Source organism: Passer domesticus, chromosome 13, assembly GCF_036417665.1.
Source record: "Passer domesticus isolate bPasDom1 chromosome 13, bPasDom1.hap1, whole genome shotgun sequence".
NCBI lineage: Eukaryota > Metazoa > Chordata > Aves > Passeriformes > Passeridae > Passer > Passer domesticus.
In genome coordinates, this window is record NC_087486.1 from 2665666 (window position 1) to 2683693 (window position 18028).

The following is an 18028-nucleotide window of genomic DNA, read 5'->3' on the forward strand; positions in this document are numbered from 1 at the left end:
TCGCTGGAAGATGTCGTTCAGGAAAAGTCAGTGGAACAAATCCATCCCCAGGTACACCACCTGAGTTCTGCAGAGCTATGCCATGATCAGCACAGCTCACATTGGAGAGGTGAATTCTCCTTCATTTCCTGGCCTCTGTGCTTCCCTGGCACCATGAGGAGGTTCCAAAGAGGCAGGAGCAGCCCACTGGGATGAAGACAACCCAAGGGTTGAGGAATGGTGCAATAGCTGAACAGCAGTGCCCTCCTGTCCCGTTTCCACTGCTTTGGGGATTTATAAAAAAATTAACTCAAATTCGCATGTGCAAATGTCCCCATAATGAGGCTGCAACAGCAGGACCTTAGAAATGGACCCACATCAATTCCAATTCCATCTCTTCATGCTGCCAAGAAAAAGGAAACAACTTCCCATTCCCAGCCAAGCTGAGCAGTCCATCACTCTAAAAACATTAAATGGAGAGAAAAGAGCAGTGTGAAGGGGGGATACACCTGAGCTTTACACATGGAATTATAAACAGGATGGCTCAGAGGATATAAAGGGTCCCTGCATACAGCAGAAATTAATTTTCTCCTAGCAAAGGACCCTCTAATTAGACTTCTACGTCACCTTTTTCTCCCTGCCACATAATCAAACTTGAAGTTGCTGCTCTGGAATTGCACTCTTTTTCTCAAATGCTGGGAGAAACATCTCTAAATTATCATCAGAAAGAAGATAATGGATGCTGACTGCTCCCTGAAAGTAATTTTTTGAGTTTTCTTTTTTCTGAGCAGGAGCTAAACAGTGTCTAGTGATGTTCATTAAGCAGTCAGCATCCTCCTCTGAAGAGCTGACGTCAGTTTGCAGCCCAGGACCTGCAATTATCATCCACATTGAAGTGGATGCTGCCTGGTTACAGCACGCTGGGAAGTCTGAAAGGATCTGGCTGACACCAGCTGCCCTCCCTCAAAAAATTTTAAAGTGGGAGGTAGAAAATGAGAGCCAGACAAATCTACTCAGTTTTGACCTTGGAAAAAATGTGCTGGGTCATGTTTCCCCCCCTCTGCCACCTTCATCCCTCCTTTGCTTGCAGAGAGGCAAGTGAGTGATGCAGTCAATTTAAAGCCAGCTTAGGTAAGCATCTGAACTTCTGGATCTAAACTCCAGACCTCAGGAGGGCTTCAAAGCCACACTCATCAATACACAGTGGAAAAAACAAAGCTTTTCCTCTGTCAGAAAAATCCCCAGCAAAACTCTTTGTTGTCATTAGCAGTGTCAGGGTGGGAACAGAATTCCGGGAAGAATCTGGGGGTGAGTTGGCAGAAAAGACTCTGAAGGTGACCATGTAAACTCCATTTCCCCAAGTTTTCTACCATTAAAGCCAGTAGCTTTAATCAGAGCTGGATAAAATCACAGGATTAAAATGTCACCCTCCTTTTGCACGTGGAGCCCGGCCTGTTAAATAAGCAGGTTGCCCCAAAGCAGCTTGTGGGGTGGAACATTGAAAGATGACAAAATAAATTGGTTTATAGGTGCTGGGGATGGGGGCTTGGCATGAACATTGAATCAGAGGCTCCTGATGGCTTTTACCTTCCACCCTGCATGAGCTCAGCCATCCTTCTTGTGTGACACTTCCCACTAAGGACTCCCATTTGTTTGATGAATATCTAAACTCCATCAGACATTGCTGCTCTTGTTGTTTTCTAACCATCTTACTAACATTTTGTTGCTATTAACTTCCATAAATTACAGCCTGGTATTTGCATTCATAGCACTCAGCCATCCATCAAACAGCTTATTTTTTTGCTTGGTTTTTTTTTTTTTTTTTTCTGAGAACCACAATTATCCACCTCCTGCAAGGACCTTATTTCCTACCTATTCTGCATTTTGCACTGTTAGGCAGGCATGAATTTAAATCAAAGTATTGCTTAGGGCAGAAGGGTAGTGTCTCCTTTTCTTCCTCTGCTTTCTCTTCCAGCCAACCCCACACCCATCAGAAAATGCTGGAGATTCAGGTGGTAGAAATTAGAGAACAATTCCAGTTTCTAAGTTGTTTATCTGCCTAATGCTGCAGGATTTCTTGGGAGGATGATCAAAGACACCTGAGCAATGGAGGTGCCAAAGGATATCTAATGTTTAAAAATCCCTCTGGACATCTTATGGATGGCCCACAGTTTGATATATTGTGTCAGACACGTCTCCCCTGTGTTTCAGACTCAGTAGAGATGACATGAATCACTTAATTCCCCATTGAAATGCAGGATCTGCTGGGTGGAAGGCAGGATATGGATTTTCTTTCAGGGCATTTCATGAAAAGAAATAAAGAAGAACTCTGTAAAGCCCTGAAATTACAGGTGGAATGTGACAATGCGGGATGCAGGCTGGCCAGGACAATTTATTGCTGGAAATTGTGCTCTGGCGACACTGGGTTTGCTTTGGCAGGACCTTGGCTTCATGAGCAAGCCCAGGGACAAAGAAGGATGCAAAGAGATGCTGATTTTCTGGCACTGGGAGAGAACCAGGGCAGTTTTTACCCAGATCAGTCTGAGAACTGGAATTCCTGAGGCCGGGGTGAGCCATCCTCTCACATCCTGAGCATCACCAGGAGGTCACTTAATTAACTCCCGTGGTGGGACCACTGCAACAACCACGCCTGAAACCCCCAACCCCAGCAAGAAATTCCTTCCTAGAGCACCACAGTGCTGAAAACAACCAGGAGGAGTGATTTTATCTCCTGGCAGGTTATTTCCAGCCCGGCTCATTTCCGTGACCTGCTCTGCAGCACATCCCTGTGTGAGGCCGTGCTGCCAAAATCCAGGTGACAGAGACAAGGCGTGGCAAAGGTTCTGCTGGCTCATTTTTTGTGTCCTTTCCTGGGTTCCTCAGGCAGACCTGACACCACCAGAGGCAGCGGGGAGGTGCCAGCCAGGCTGTGTTAATTCAGGTGCTCAGGCTGCTGCTCTGAAGCAGAGCTGGGCACATGAGGAAGCCTCCTGGGATGATTTATGCTGTCTCCAGGCATTCTGTGGAGACAGGATGTGTAATAGACTGCGGGGAGGTTGGGCTCAGTGCTTTGTGAGGAGATGGCCCGTGTCACAATCTGAATTGTGCCTGAGTGCTGCCAAGGCAGCTGAGCATCATCCAGGAGCTGGGGAACTGCTGTGCCTGTCAGCTCCTGAGGAGGGGAGGCACGGAGCAGATCCAATCTCCAACTCAGATCAGCAGCCCAAAAGGATGAATGAGCTGGGCTGGTGCTGAGCAGCCTCTGAGGGGGCTGGAGGGATGGTCCTGGGGGAGGCAGAGGGGTTCAGGTAAATGCTCTGCTCCTGTGCTCCCTGCCCAGCTCCTGGCCTGGCACAGCCTCACTGCAGCTGCATCACACTCAAGGGACCAGGGGATGGAGCAGTGGTGGCTGGTGTCCCCTCATCCCTGAGAGGTGCTGCCTGCCTCAATTTACCCCTTTAAGCACAGATAAAGATGAGATTTACAGCTCCCTGCAGCCTTGCAAGCGACCCAAAGCACTCCCTGTCTGAGCCAGGCCCTTCTGTTCCACCCCAGGAGTTGGCTGTGATGTTCTGCAAAGGGGAAAGCTCTGGGTGCTCTTTCCCCACATACCTGGGCAGTGCCATGGATTCATTGCAGTGTGACTGTGAAGGGAGTTGACTGCAGATCTAAACAAATCTCCTCACACAAAACCCTCAGGTGAAACAATCCAGGTTTCCAGCACCCCCAGGTGCCAGAGAGGAGCAGCATGTTCATCCTGCCAGGAGCCTTCTGCAGGCAGACCCAGGCTGAGAGGAGAGGGCTGAGCCCTGAGAGCCAGGAGGGCCAGAGGATGCCCCCAAGTCACATTTCCCATCCCAGGGAGGTCCCTCCATGCCTCTCACACACAAACAACCTTCCAAGTATTGTCCTAAAACTCCAGATTTTAGAGCTTTCCCTCTTCTTTGTCACCAGAGTTCACAAAAAATGCTGAAACTGTTGTAATACTTCAATTGCTATTCCTCCCTCCCCATTTATCCTTTAATTTACAGCTTCCTCCTCTTGCATTCTTATTTCAATCTTTTTTATCCCTCCAGCTTCAGAATGTTTTCCAGATTTTTTATCTCTTTTTTTTTATTTGATCATCATTTTCCTGTTCTATATTTGTGCTTGCAAACAGACACCTGCGTGCACACCCACACTGCCTGACTCAACCTTTGTTTTGTTTTCTGGGTTCATTTTGCACTTTCATTTGTCTCTCACCCTTCTTCAGTCCCTCTTCATTTCTCCTTTTTATTGCTGGAGCCTAAATTTTGTTGCTTATTTAGCCTGTGGTTCCTGTCTCTGTAATCTCACACCCTCCTGTCTCCCAAAAACTTCTTTATCTCCACACATTTCCCTTTATTCTTTCTTTGCTCCTCCCTGTGATCCAAGAACAGCACCTTCTCTACCTCACCATTTTCATTTTTCTGAGGACACACCACTCTGATGCCCCTATTGCCTGTCCTAACAACACATTAGAAATTCCATGAAAGTAATTCTGGAATATCCTGAGCTGGAAGGGGCCCACAGGGATCATCCCAGCCCTGTCCCTGCCTAGACCCCCCAACAATCCCAGTTTGTGCATCCCTGGAGTGGTGTCCAAGCCCTCATGGAGCTCTGGCAGCCTTGGGGCCGTGCCCAGCACCCTCTGAGGGAAGAACCTTTCCCAAAATCCATCCTAAATGTATTCTCCACCCTAAACGTATCCCAGCAATCACTCTGCTGGCATTGGCAGTGATTTCTGTGCCTTTCTGTGCTGCTCAGCAGCAGCATGGAGGAAGACAGTGAGACTTGCACTTCATCACCCTCATTTCCAGGAGTCCTTGCAGGATAAAAGAGCAGCTGATATTAAAATGTCCCGTTCACTTCCACTTGCCATTCAGCTGCATAGCAACCACAGACTACCTTTGGCAGACTTCCTGAACTATTTTTAGTTCAATTACTTGTTTCCCTGACTCAGAATGCAGGGTCTGAGCTTACCTTTCATGCAATATGTGCAAATGAACCTCCTTGCTTGCACTCGTCCTGACCCGTGCAGCTCATTACCAGGAAATTATTTTAGGGACTGAGATATAAACTTCTATATTTGCCCCTCATGTCTGACAGATTTTCAGGCTAATTTTGTTCCCATCTAGCTTTCATAGCCCAAAGTTTTGTCATATTCATATCCTTGTCATCTACTTGGGTGACAGAACTACCTGCAGGTGGATTTACCAGCTTGAGGAATGGCTTCTAGCAGGGACAGCTAAGGATGATGTGCCAGCACAGTAAATCTGTAAAATCTAAGAGGAGAAGGCAGCAGGAGGCTTGTTTATCATTTTGGAGACTGAAATAAAGCTTTTCTCAAGGCCTTCTGCAGGAACAACAAGTGTGGGTAAGGGGAGGAGTGGGAGCAAAGAGACAACAGGCTCTGAACCCTGCCCAGAGCAGGATCTGCTCCCTGTGCTGGGTCAGAGATGAGGAGAGGGCATTCACAGAATTCACAGAATCACACACAATCACAGAATTCACAGAAGCACACATATTCACAGAATTCACAGAATCACTGGGCTGGCAGAGACCTTCAAGACCATCGAGTCCAACCCAGCCCCAACACCTCAGTTAAACCCTGGCCCCCAGTGCCACATCCAGGCTTTGTTAAACACACCCAGGGATGGTGACTGCACCACCTCCCCGGGCAGCCACTCCAGAACTTTATCACCTTTCTGTGAAAAACTTCTTCCTAATATCCAACCTATATTTCCCGTGGTGCAGCCTAAGACTTTTTCCTCTGGTTCTGTCAGTTCCTGGAGAAAGAGACAACCCCAGCTGAGCACAGGCACCTTTCAGGGAGTTGCAGAGAGTGATAAGGTCACTCCTGAGTCTCCTTTTCTCCAGGCTGAGCACCCTCAACTCCCTCAGTGGTTCCTCACAGGATTTGTGTTCCCAGCCCCTCTCCAGCCTCCTCTGGACATGCTCCAGCCCCTCCATGTCCTTCCCAAACTGAGGGGCCAGAACTGGACACAGCACTCAGGGTTTGCCCTCACCAGTGCCCAACACAGGGCAAGGATAAACTCCCCTGACATAGATTTAAGTTTAAATTATCCCTCAATTCTCATCTCACTGAATGCAAGGGCATTTCAGCTGGCACCTGGCAACAGCTGCCACCCAAACCTGGCAGCCCAGACCAGGCTCCTCTCCAGGTTTATTTGCAGGTAACTGTTTGCTCTCTCTCCTCAGTGCCCACCCCTGTGGTTAATGTCAAACTTCAGCAGGATGAGAGGAGAACACAGACTGGTGCTAAAACCAAGCCTGAAAGATATTTGCACATGATTTTGACTTGTGAGGAATCTGCATGGATATTCCAGAATGAAGGAAACCCAAACCTGATTTGGAAGCAGTGATGTGTCAATATTAATTCTTAGCTCATGTGAATGGCTTCCTTTAAGGGTCTTTCCAACACTAAATGTGCTTCTCCTCTAAGGAAAAACACCCTGGGCTGCTCTGCTCTCCCTCAGAAATCAAATATCCACCCCAAACAATCATCATGGAATCACAGAATGGTTTGGGTTGGAAGGGGCCATAAAAATCATCTCATTCCACACCTTGCCATGGGCAGGGACACCTTCCACCACCCCAGGCTGCTCAGAGCTCCACCCAGCATGGCTCCCTTCAGGTGCTGGATGATTGTCATTTTTAGTGACATCTATAAAAGTGTATTAAATGTTTCATTTTAGTGTCAACTCTTAGGATTCTCAGTAAGATCCCCTGTGCCTGGTTAGCTGTTCTTCGCCTGGTTATCCTCTTTAGCAGTAACACCCTTTATAAATCACATTCTCTCTTTTTCCCTGCTCAGTGGATTGAAATATGGGTTTGCCTCTTTAGTGCTGTCCCCTCCTATTTGTATTCTTTTATATTTAATCCTTCAGGAACTCCCATTTCTTCTTCCAAGTTTAACAGCTGATGAAACGAGGATCTGGTTAATGTAGGGAACACCAAACTCCCTTTTGAGCCAGGCTGCCCTTACCAGCTGCTGGTTTAAGCCACTCAACTGGAATAATCTCCCTGATGCTGGAACTTCCCAGCTCCTTGCTTTTCTCCTGAGGAGCTCACTGAACCACGAAGATGTTCAGCTCCACTGGGAGATGTTTACCTCCACTGATCATTTTGTCCACCTGTTTGCAGAGCAGAAATGATCTGAGCAGGGAGAAACACGTGCCTGGAACCTGGAGGGAATAAATGCTGAGCTGGAAGCAGCAGCAAGAGGGAGAAGAGTGGGGATACAAAAAAGGCTCTGTGGGGTGCAAGGAGCAGGGACTGAGAGGCAAAGTCTGGTCCTGGTTCTGCCACTGCCCTGCTGGGAGCTGAGCCTTGGGCTCCCTCCCCTTCCTATCCAGGAGAAGAAATTGCCTTTTGTAGCCATTCAAGCATCACCAAAATGTGTATCATTCAAAGGAAACTCCTCCTGCATCCTTTCTCCCAGCTTTCAGGAATGTAAAAGTGAGTGTCTCTTGCTTTTTAAGGTGGTTCTCCAAACCAAGTCCCCCTGGAAGGCCATTGCTCCTTTGATCTCCACCAACCAGAGGGGGAAGGAACATTAAAATGGGTGATAAATTATCAGATGGGCAAATTTGGGGAGGAAAGGAAAAGAAGGAAGGAAAGGAAGGGAAGGGAAGGGAAGGGAAGGGAAGGGAAGGGAAGGGAAGGGAAGGGAAGGGAAGGGAAGGGAAGGGAAGGGAAGGGAAGGGAAGGGAAGGGAAGGGAAGGGAAGGGAAGGGAAGGGAAGGGAAGGGAAGGGAAGGGAAGGGAAGGGAAGGGAAGGGAAGGGAAGGGAAGGGAAGGGAAGGGAAGGGAAGGGAAGGGAAGGGAAGGGAAGGGAAGGGAAGGGAAGGGAAGGGAAGGGAAGGGAAGGGAAGGGAAGGGAAGGGAAGGGAAGGGAAGGGAAGGGAAGGGAAGGGAAGGGAAGGGAAGGGAAGGGAAGGGAAGGGAAGGGAAGGGAAGGGAAGGGAAGGGAAGGGAAGGGAAGGGAAGGGAAGGGAAGGGAAGGGAAGGGAAGGGAAGGGAAGGGAAGGAAGGAAGGAAGGAAGGAAGGAAGGAAGGAAGGAAGGAAGGAAGGAAGGAAGGAAGGAAGGAAGGAAGGAAGGAAGGAAGGAAGGGCAGAGCCAAAGCTGGATGCTGTTCCTTGTGGATCCCTCCAAATGCAGACATTTTCACTCTGTGGTTGGATTTACTCACAGATGCAGGGATTTATGTGAATATAATACATTTATATAGTACACAATTTAATTTTTAAGTTGGTGATGTTTACAAAAACAGTGGTGCAAGGAATTTTTCTTTGCTTGGGATTATGCTTTTGCAGAGTGGCCTCTGCCTCTGATTTTCTCATTTATGATCTAATATTTAACAGTCTGTTACATCAACATTGCATATAGAAATAGTAGTGCAGGTTTTGATAATAAATCCTGTTTTATCAGGTATCCTTCAGTATCCCCACTCTTTCCATTATTATTTTCCTTTGGGGTACTGAGGAAGACCAGTCTTCTTGCCAGAAGAATCCTGTCTTTTCATCTCTATATCAGTTATTGAATTAAAAAAAAAATAATTAATGCTGATGACTGATAATGACTGATAGTGACTGCTTAACTGCAATAACAAAAAGAGTCCAGAACCATTCAGTTTTGAACTGCTGGTAAAGTTACATTTGAACTGAAAGGCAAAAATAAATCTGTTACTGGAAGAAAATCTATTATTTTCTCTGTTCCAGGAAAGAATTAATTCTGGGGTTTTTTTTAGCTGGAAAACCCAGAGCATTTTGCTGCTCCCAAGGATTTTATCAGCCTGGGAAACCAAGCAGTGGCTCAGATGAGGTGAGTGACCCACATCTCTCCCAGGATTGACTCAAATGTCCTGAAAGCCACAAACTCCCCAGATGGGGACACTGAATTTGTCATTAATGTTTGCCCAGCATGACTTTAACCAACATGACTTTTAGGTAGAAAATTATTCCAGAGCCAGAGCACAGATGAGTTTTGGGAACTCTCACTCATTTTTACCTCTAGGAAAATGAAAAAACAACTCTCTCATTTTTACCTGATTCCTCTCAGTGAGTGGGGCAGATTCCCCACAGAGGTGATGAGGAGAGGGAAGCACTCCCAGGGGGTTACTGACAAAAATCTGAGCCTGGAAAAGCCCCCTTTTCCCCAGGTGCTGCCCACAGAAAGCAGCTGCATGACAAATGTACACCCAATGCCTCAATTTTTGCTCCTGCCAGTGAAAGATCTGGCTGAATTTAAGTAAACAAATCCCACTGTGGGGCTGTTTTATAAAACTGCAGTCAGCTAAAAATGCAGACATATCATAAGACTTCCAAAGTGGTAATTTTCTTTATTTCTCCTAAGAAAAAGCAGCTTAGGGATTTCTACAGTCCCCAGTTGTGTCTGAGCATCCTCACACTCACGGCTGTCTTCTCAAATCTAGCCCTTAAGCTTTCCAAGTGCTCTTATTTTTATCCCAGAAATAAGAGAAAGAGGGAGATTTACTGGGTTAAACCTTTAATTCCTAGATAAAAGGCTTCTTTCCCCCTTTCTTTCTTAACCCTTAATTCTTTCTTGCCATTATTCTCTCTCAGCCCAAGCAGAGGCATTTAAATCCTGCCTGTTTGCTTTGTGGAACAGCAGCTTTGGCCATTTCACCTTTGTTTTGTTTTCCTGGAGTCCTGGTATTTGTTTTTACCAGAGCTTTCTGCTGGCATCAGACAAGGGTGTGAATCCTGTCCTGTCCAGCTGCTGCTCCTTTTTTCCAGCCTGGGGAAGGTCAGAAATGCCCTGGAGCTGCACAGGGAAGCCTCTCCCAGTTCCCACCAGCATCCTCAGCTCTGCCTCAGCTCACAGCCACCTCTTGCCACTATTCCAGAATAAATTACCAACAGCACCGTGAAAAATGTTGGGTTTTTTGTTGGATTTTTTGTTTTTGAGGCATCCAATAGGCCCAAATCCACCCTTGCATTTGCTACCTCGTGTTTGCACTCAGTGGTGCCCAAGAACGCTTTGCCCGTGGCTTGTTTAGGCAGAGTTTTTGTGATTTGGATTGTTTGAAAGTGATTCCAGACAGATATTAATGATTTCCAGTAGTCAGGATGCTGCTGTCCATAGCTGGACTGAGCCTTGAGGCCTTTCTGCCTCCACCCTCCCATTCCTGGGGTGAGTGGAGCTACAGAGACTTCAGATAAAAGATAACCATCAAGTGGGGAGAGTGCAGAGGCAAACAAAGCCTAAAGGCTGGGAAAACCTGATCTTGAGCAGAAGATTAACGTACAGAATGAAAATAAAATTAATATTACAGGCTTCAAATATTGAAGAGAGCTGCAATGACAAAGGAATTGACAGTGCATTTGTATTTGTGCTGGCTAGGACAAGAATTAGCTCCAATTCCTGCAGGATGTTGAGGGTCAGGCTTCAGGAAAAGCTTTCAGTGTTTAGGAAAGCTGCAGAGAAGACTTCCAGCAGAGGCTGTGGAGGATTCTCTGCTGAATGACCTTCAGCAACAGGCAAACAGAGCCCTGCCCGTGCAGAGGTGGAACTAATCCTGCTCTGAGGCAGAAGGATGGATTATGTCATAATTTCAGACTCTTCCTAGCCCTGTGTGATTATCAGACTCAACAATGCAAATTTGAGGTGAATACATGTTTCCATTATCCCTGTTCTCCCCCGAACACTCCCCCAGGCTTTTCCATCTTACAGATCTCTTAATCTTTTTTTATCCCTGACCTTTCCTCTTCCTTCTAAAAATTCTCTGCCCAGACTGCCTGGATTGCTCTCCTCTTCCTCCTAGACAAAAATTTGCCTTCTTTAACACAGTTCAGGTCTCAATTGCAGTTCAAGACCCTACAATTAGTCACAAAAACTCCTGCCCTGGCTGCAAGCAGAGTAAATCCTGGCAGAAGCTCCCCATGGACCCCGTGTTCCTCCCACATGGGCACCCACAGGGAGCTGCTTTTACCACGGGGAGAGAGGAGAAGCAGCCAGCAGCTTCTGGCAAAGCTGCTCCCACTCCTGAGCCATGGACATCACAGAAACTCTTGTGTTTTCCTCCCACTGTGATTACCTGACCTTGCCCTGCTGCCTGTCAACTGCAAGATAGGATTTAGATGATTTTATGTGGCTGAATAGCAGAAATTGAGCTTGAAGCCCAGACAACATTGCTTTTGCTCATGTGCTTGTGCAAATCTCTCTGCTGTAGCCTGGCAGCAATCTCAGCCTGCCTCAGAGTGCAAAGATGATACACATTTAATCTTGTAGCTTATTACATTTGCACCAGATATAGTGCTCTTGCTATCAACAGATGCTGCTGGAGTGGGGGGGCAGTTTAATATATTTTCCTCCTTAAGTGTTTATCTCCCTTTATTGTGTGTCCCAGCAGGTCACATTCATTTTCCTGAGCTCCTTCCAGGCTCAGTGTGAGGGCACTTCACGTTTTTGCCTCCTACCTGTGACCACACCATGTCCTCAAGTACCCTGGGCCCTGCACACAAAACACCAATTCCCATTCCAAAATCCTCTTTTTTTAGTTTACTGTCCACACTTTGGAGTTCAATTCTTTGCCATTGTCCTTCTTGCCCCAGCTCTTGTTCAACACCAAACCTGGAACCACTCAATGAGACTTTTAATGCTGTCTTTACTTCCTGACATTTCACAGCAGGTAAAAATCATCTTCCTCACCTATCTACCAGTGGACACTATTAAATCTCCCAGATAAAAAAAATTTTAAAAAGCATGAATATCCTCCCAAACTGATTGCTTCTGCAAACAGCACATTTATTGCTTGTACAGACATTCATGATTCCAGCCCATCCACAGAAAGGATCATCCTGGATCAAGCCTTGCATGTGAAGGTTCAAAGCCTCTCAGATTTTACATGCTCAGATAGCCACAAACAATTTTAAGGCATGTTTCCTCCTCTCCTCCCAGTAATGTGTTCAGATACTGTGTGCTCAGTGTATATTTTAGAGGAGCTCAGACATATTGGGCTGCATCTGCTGGTTTATTTTTAGGAAGATGAGCTCTGATAGATTTGCTTAGGAACAGCACAGGAAGAATGATGTGAACTTTGCAAAGAGCAAAGAATATTTCAAGTTCTGTGCCTGTGAACCTCAACAGCGCTCGTTCAAATGAATTACTCCTTGTAAAACTCCTGCTGGCCCCTTCTCCCTGCAGGCTGGAACCCAAAAGTCATCCCAGTGCTGTGAAAGGTCTGTCTCAAAGCAGTGTGAGCCTCCAGGACACACAGAATTCGGGCTGACACCAGCTTTTCATCCCATCTCTGCCTGTGCCAGTGCAGGGATGGTGTTTGCAGCCACGGGAAAGCACAGGGCAGTGCTCTGTTCTGGGTGCCCCAGCATGCAGACAGGGACAGCAGCACAGGAGCAGCTCAGAGCCAGCACAGCTCGACCATTCTCCTGTCAGCAGCTTCACACACGGCACAGGAGCTGCTGGGATTTTGGAAGCAGCTGAAGCTCCCCGTTCCCACCACAGCAGGAGCTGCAGGCCTGACTCCAGGCCTGATCTTGCAAGGGTTTATTTTGTGTTTGCCTTCAAGGGCTCAGCAATGAATTAGAAATGTGGCAGCCCTGGAAATTCAGCTGTTCCCTTTGCTGTTTGTTATAGCACATCCTGCCCGTGCAGCATTTCCCCCCAAGCCCACAGACTGAGATGAACTGCACTTGTTTGGAACTTAACTTTGCTTATTCAGAGATTAAACCCCGTTGTCAGCTTGTAAAATCTATATTGCAAAAGCAGTGATAAAGAACAGTTCCCTCTTCCACGCAGCAGTTTTGTCAATCCATCTCTGCTCTGGCCAGATAAATCACATTACACAGGGAGAAGGCAAATCTACCCAACTACAGCACAAATCTGGAGAGGTTTTCACAACTGCTGAGGGGCTTTGAAGGTGGGGGAGCTGGACTGTGACAGGTAACATTTATTTTTCTCTGGGAAAAAAACCAATCAATAGTATGGAAGGGTCCTTGTGAATGAAGAAAAGCAACCATTGCCCTGTCCCACATCTCAGTGCATTTTACAGTGAAGAGATGTAAAGGATCTCAGAGGAAAAAACTGCCTTTGGGACTAATCAAGAAAAGATTTTTTGGGTAGAAATATAGGTCTAATTGTACAGGGTGATTCTAGCAGCAATTTTCACCTAACATAACAAACTAGTCCTTACTTTAAAGACCAAGCTAGAGGCAAATTACAGATCCTCTTCGTGCTGAACTGACCCAATTATTTTTTGTTTTGTGCTGGTTCTGAACAAACATGCTCAAAGGATGCTTCCCCTCCTGCTTGAACAAATCACAATTTCAAGACACACATCCAGGACGCTCACTAGGCCCAGTCCTGGCTTGCCTGACCACATTTCTCTTTTAGCAGAAGAGCTCCTGAACCCTGGCAGCTTGAAAATGGGGGGATTTTGGCAGGGAGGGTGGGCAGGGAGGGCCCTGAGCTGCTGTGGGGCTCAGGAAGGGCAGTGCCTGTCCTGGCCAAGGAGGGCTACAGCCCCATCTTTTGGTAAACCCGAATTTCACATCTCCTTCCTCCCCTCCCACTGCATCTGCTGAGAGCTGGGGATCCCCACCCTGCAAATCCCCAACGGGACAGACCCTCCCATGGCACCAGGGGGGATTCTCCAGAGGCAGGACTGGCCTAAAGCTGTTTTTTTTCTGCAGGTGACCACTGGATAAAGCTTCATTAGTTGCCCAGAGGCAGCTCCTTGCTGTTGCCTCCTGGAAATTCAGGAGGATTTTTCCTCCCCAGCTGCTCCCTGAAGCTGTGCTTTGGTGCACCAGTGTAAAACTGGCAGCTGCCACCTCGGGTGCTCTTTGTACCTGCAGAACGAGTTCCAGCAATAGCCCAAGCACGTGTTATGGCATATTTGTGTACCACTGTCTTATACCAGCACTGTTAGGGGGACAAATTGGGTGAAAAATGCAGTTTTTAATCCCCAGCTGGTGCCATGATGAAGTTGTCATTAGCTGTGCTCCAGAGCACTGCAGAGTGAGGGGAAGGTGGAGGGTGGGCTCCCCTGTGCTGAGGGACAAAGCTGAAAACAGAGATTTGTGATGAGGACAAGCAGGGGAAAAGGGAGCTGAGGATACCTCCAGGTGCAGCTCTGGCACAGGGAAAGGTGTGAGGGGAGCAGGGATACACAGCCAGCTGGGAGGAGAGGGGTGTGTGTCAGTGCCCCTGTTTGCAGCCTGGAGGGACATTGATTATTGGGATTATTGATACGACTGAGATGATGATTGCCACTTTATCTGTGCTGAGGGCAAGGCTGTGAAGGATTAAGGCAATGCACAGAAAAAGTGTGGGATGAGCATCTCCCCCAGTGACGCCTTGAGAGGCACCTAGAGCAGAGGCTGGGCAGAGCTACAGGAATAAAATAGGGATTTATTAAAAGGATGCACCTTATGGCTCCATCCTACAGTTGTTTTCCTTAAATATCTTTAACTTCTGCTCTTGTGTTTTGAAAGGTTTTTTGAGGAGCTTTGTCCACAGAGTTCTTGGGCTCTTCTGGAGTTTCTTCCCCCTCAGCACTTGCCTCTCTATTTCCTGCCTTTGGTTTCGGTTTGTCTTTCTGCTGTGGGGAGGATGAGTGAGCAGCACTTTTCAGAAATGCACTTTTCAGAGGCTGCAGGGGACAGAGGCTGGGATTTAATAAAGCAGGGATTTATTCAAAGCCCTTCCCAGGACACACCCCGGGCAGTGCAGGAGCCCGGCCGTGGCTCCACCCCACAGGGACTCCTGGCCACGAGTTCTCACTCTTGGATCAGTTCTGCTCCATTCCCACACTGGGTTCAGTGTCCCATTCCAGCCCCAGGTGCTGCAGTCCCACCCTCCCAGGCTGCTCTCCTCCATCCCCTGGTGTTGGCACTTTTTGGGCTGCAGCTGCAGCGGTGTCCTTGGCTCTGGGCTGGCAAAGGATTGTTCTGTGTGCCTGAGCTGTGAGGAGAGCTGCTGGCACTGGGTGTGGAGTGCAGAGTTCTGCACCAGTGCAGTGCAGAGCTGGGAAATACCAAAGCTCAGACTGAAGGCTTCAGCAGCAGCTGAGGCCAGCCCAGCCCCAGCCCTGGCAGGGATCAGCTTATCTGGGCTGGGGCAGCTCTGCCTCCCCTCAGCCACGGCTGCCAAGCGCTTGGCAGGGCAGGAAAGGAAATTGCTGATGCTCAGAACGAGAGCCCAGGACAAGTTTCCCAGCCAGGCTTGAAACAGAGCCAGTGTGTCAGATAAAGTGACCAGCTGGGAGGCAAAACAAGGTAAAAATAAGAAAAGCATCCCTATCAGGAGACAGAACAGTGGGCAGCTCTTGTTTCTGCTGCTATTAATAATGCATGGAGACTGCTAACAAATCTACCATTTTCACACCACTAATTGCAGAAATGTTTGCCACCTCCCCAGGGCATTTCTCACACTACCCTGACACTTTATTATTTTCCCTTCCCCTTGGCTGCCTCGCTTTTCCCTCTTCTTTCCATGAGGGTTTTTAAAATGGCAGTTGCTCACCAAACCAAAGGATGAAGGATTAACCACCATGAAAAAGGTTTTAAATACTGAAGTCATGTATTTGTGCAGTGCAACCTAATGCTAAGAAAATATTTATGTAATTATTCAATGAGGGCTTGCACAGCACCTTTTATTTTGCCTATAAATACCTATCAAGTTCAAATATTCCATCAAAACTCTTGGTTCCACTGCAAGATCTTGAATCTCAAATATTGCTTGACAGAAAGAAATCACTTCAGGGTTTTCAGGATTTCACTCCCTCCAAAAATGGAACAAGCTTATCAGAACTCCTGAGCATTGCTAAATGCAACAGCTTTGCAGCTACTCTTTGCTTATCACCTGAAAATAAAACTTTGCTGCAAAGGTGCGTTGATTTGGGAAAAAATGTAAAATAAATTTTTAGAAAGTTATGATGCTGATTTAATATTTTTCAGAGCAGAAAAGGGGGTGCTGATACACCTAAAAAAATTTGTGATCTGTAACTCTGTTACAAAGGAAAAATCACGAGAAAAATCTGCACACACTTTTACTGACCAGACAGAACAATATTAAAGCCAGCAAAGGTTTCACCCTCTAATTTTGTTGTTCTACACATCCCATGACAAATATAACCAGGGCTGGTGCATTCAGCACCTACAAGCAGAACAAAACCACACATCAGTGTGCATTGCTGCATGGAAGGACATGGAGGAGACTGGAACAGCTGAAACCTTAAATTTCTTGCTGGATTTCCTTGAAGTTTGAGGCATCTCCATGAGGAGATCTGAGGGCATGACTGAATTATCAGGTGTATCTAATAACAAGTAGCTGCTTTAGGAAAAGAGCTTTTTAATCAATTAAGTGCTGATACAAAACCCCCATCAGTCAGCAGGAAAATTGGCATTGACTTTGCATCAGGTCTGAGAGGAAGAGCCACAGAGGAAGGATGCGCAGCACCAGAGCAGCTCTGGAACAAGAGCAGGGTTTCAGAGCGAGCTGTTTTTGCAGTTCAAGCCTTTTTTTCTCAGGGGAATTACCCCACCTGAGCCACCCCAGTTTGGATCTGCTGGGGAAAATGAGGGAATTTCTATGAGTCCCCCACTCCAGACTGTGCCACTGCAACAGAACTCCCAGAGAAACATCCCTCCAGCCCTGCACACAGCTTACAGGTGATATTCCACTATTTAAGACCCTTTTGAGTGCTTTGAGTTCTTCCTCAAGAGGCACCAGGCTCCAGCAACAGCTTAACATTAGCACAGGATTGATAAAAATAAAGAAAAGTCAGACCTGATGCCACCAGCCACGTTTGGTGACCTTCTGCTGTACCAAATACTTCAAGAGAAGAGATCATCTTTATTTCCTGCACCGTCCTCATTTCCTGAACCCCACTCAAGCAGCAGAGCAGCCGTGATTTGAAGTCTGCTCACAAGCAAACTGCATGCAGTGAATTTCAAACAGCGAGCTGGATACCCAGCCTGAGGAGCAGGGAACAGATGGGGAAGCACAGATAGAGGATTTATCAGTGCCACACACTGATCCTCTGCAGCTCAGCCCAGGCTAGCCTGCAGAAAATACTTCTTGTGCAGCCTGAGAGCAGAAAAACACCAATCCTTACCGAGTGAAAGATAAACAGTTCAGTTTTTTCAACAGCACCAGTTCAACAGGCAAAGAGCAACACACAGCAAGATAAAAGGCATTTGTGTGACAGCTCTGCCCAACCTGCTTGATGCTGGAGGCAGCAGTGAGGGAAACTGAGGCTAATTCTGGAAAAAAAACTGTTTTTCCCAAATTAAGTGCTGATACAAGAAGTGGATGCTCTCAACTTTTGGACATAACTGGTATTATTTTACATTTGCTGGAGAAAAAACAAAAACCAGTTTTCCTCTCCTTGCTTCCCTTGAAATAGAAGAAAATAGAGGAAAATAGGAGTGTGGCTGGGCAGCAGCTCTGAATGGAGACATCCCATTCCTCTTGGGCATTCCCTCCCTGGGATTTGACTCTGAGGTGACCACCAGCCATCCTTCCACATGAGGTGGCACTTCCACACCAGTTTGGATGCTGAGATTTCTCCAGAGCACATTAAACAGGGAGGTAAAATCCCATCCCCACGCTCAGGCTGCCTTGGGCGACGCACACAGAGCATATGTTCTGCAAGGAGAGCTGCAGGGAGCTGGATTTGTGGTTAAATCTGTTCACTCATGGCCACGTTCCTCCCCATCCTGGGGTCCAGAGGTCACTGGCAGTCCCTGCACGTGCTGCATCACCCCCAGGATTCCTGCTCTGGAGGCATTCCTTCATCCCTGCAGTTTTACCCCTCCAGGTGAGGATACTGGACACAGAATGCTCATCCAAAGCTGAGTCTGACAAATTAAAATGTTTTTTCCCCTAATCATTGCAGTGTAAATTTTTTGCCTGACCACTTAAGCTGAACGTGCTGGAGAATCCAAACTCCTGGAAGCATTTTTCCCCTCCCACAACACCCACTTTGGAGATCCCAGCTCCCTGCCTTGAGCCCCAGT

At 47.2% G+C, this 18028-nt stretch overlaps 1 long non-coding RNA gene across 2 annotated transcripts; it reads left to right on the forward strand.

Annotated features, from left to right (window-relative positions):
- Nucleotides 1–3129: 3129 nt before the first annotated feature.
- On the forward strand, nt 3130–14571 carry LOC135280176 (uncharacterized). 2 transcript variants are annotated; one of them, XR_010347224.1, is made up of 4 exons: nt 3130–3287; nt 7165–7479; nt 8744–8846; nt 13697–14571. It is a non-coding gene; the product is annotated as an uncharacterized LOC135280176 (long non-coding RNA). The 2 variants fall into 2 exon arrangements; XR_010347225.1 differs by lacking the exon at nt 13697–14571 and adding an exon at nt 9782–10079.
- Nucleotides 14572–18028: the final 3457 nt, after the last annotated feature.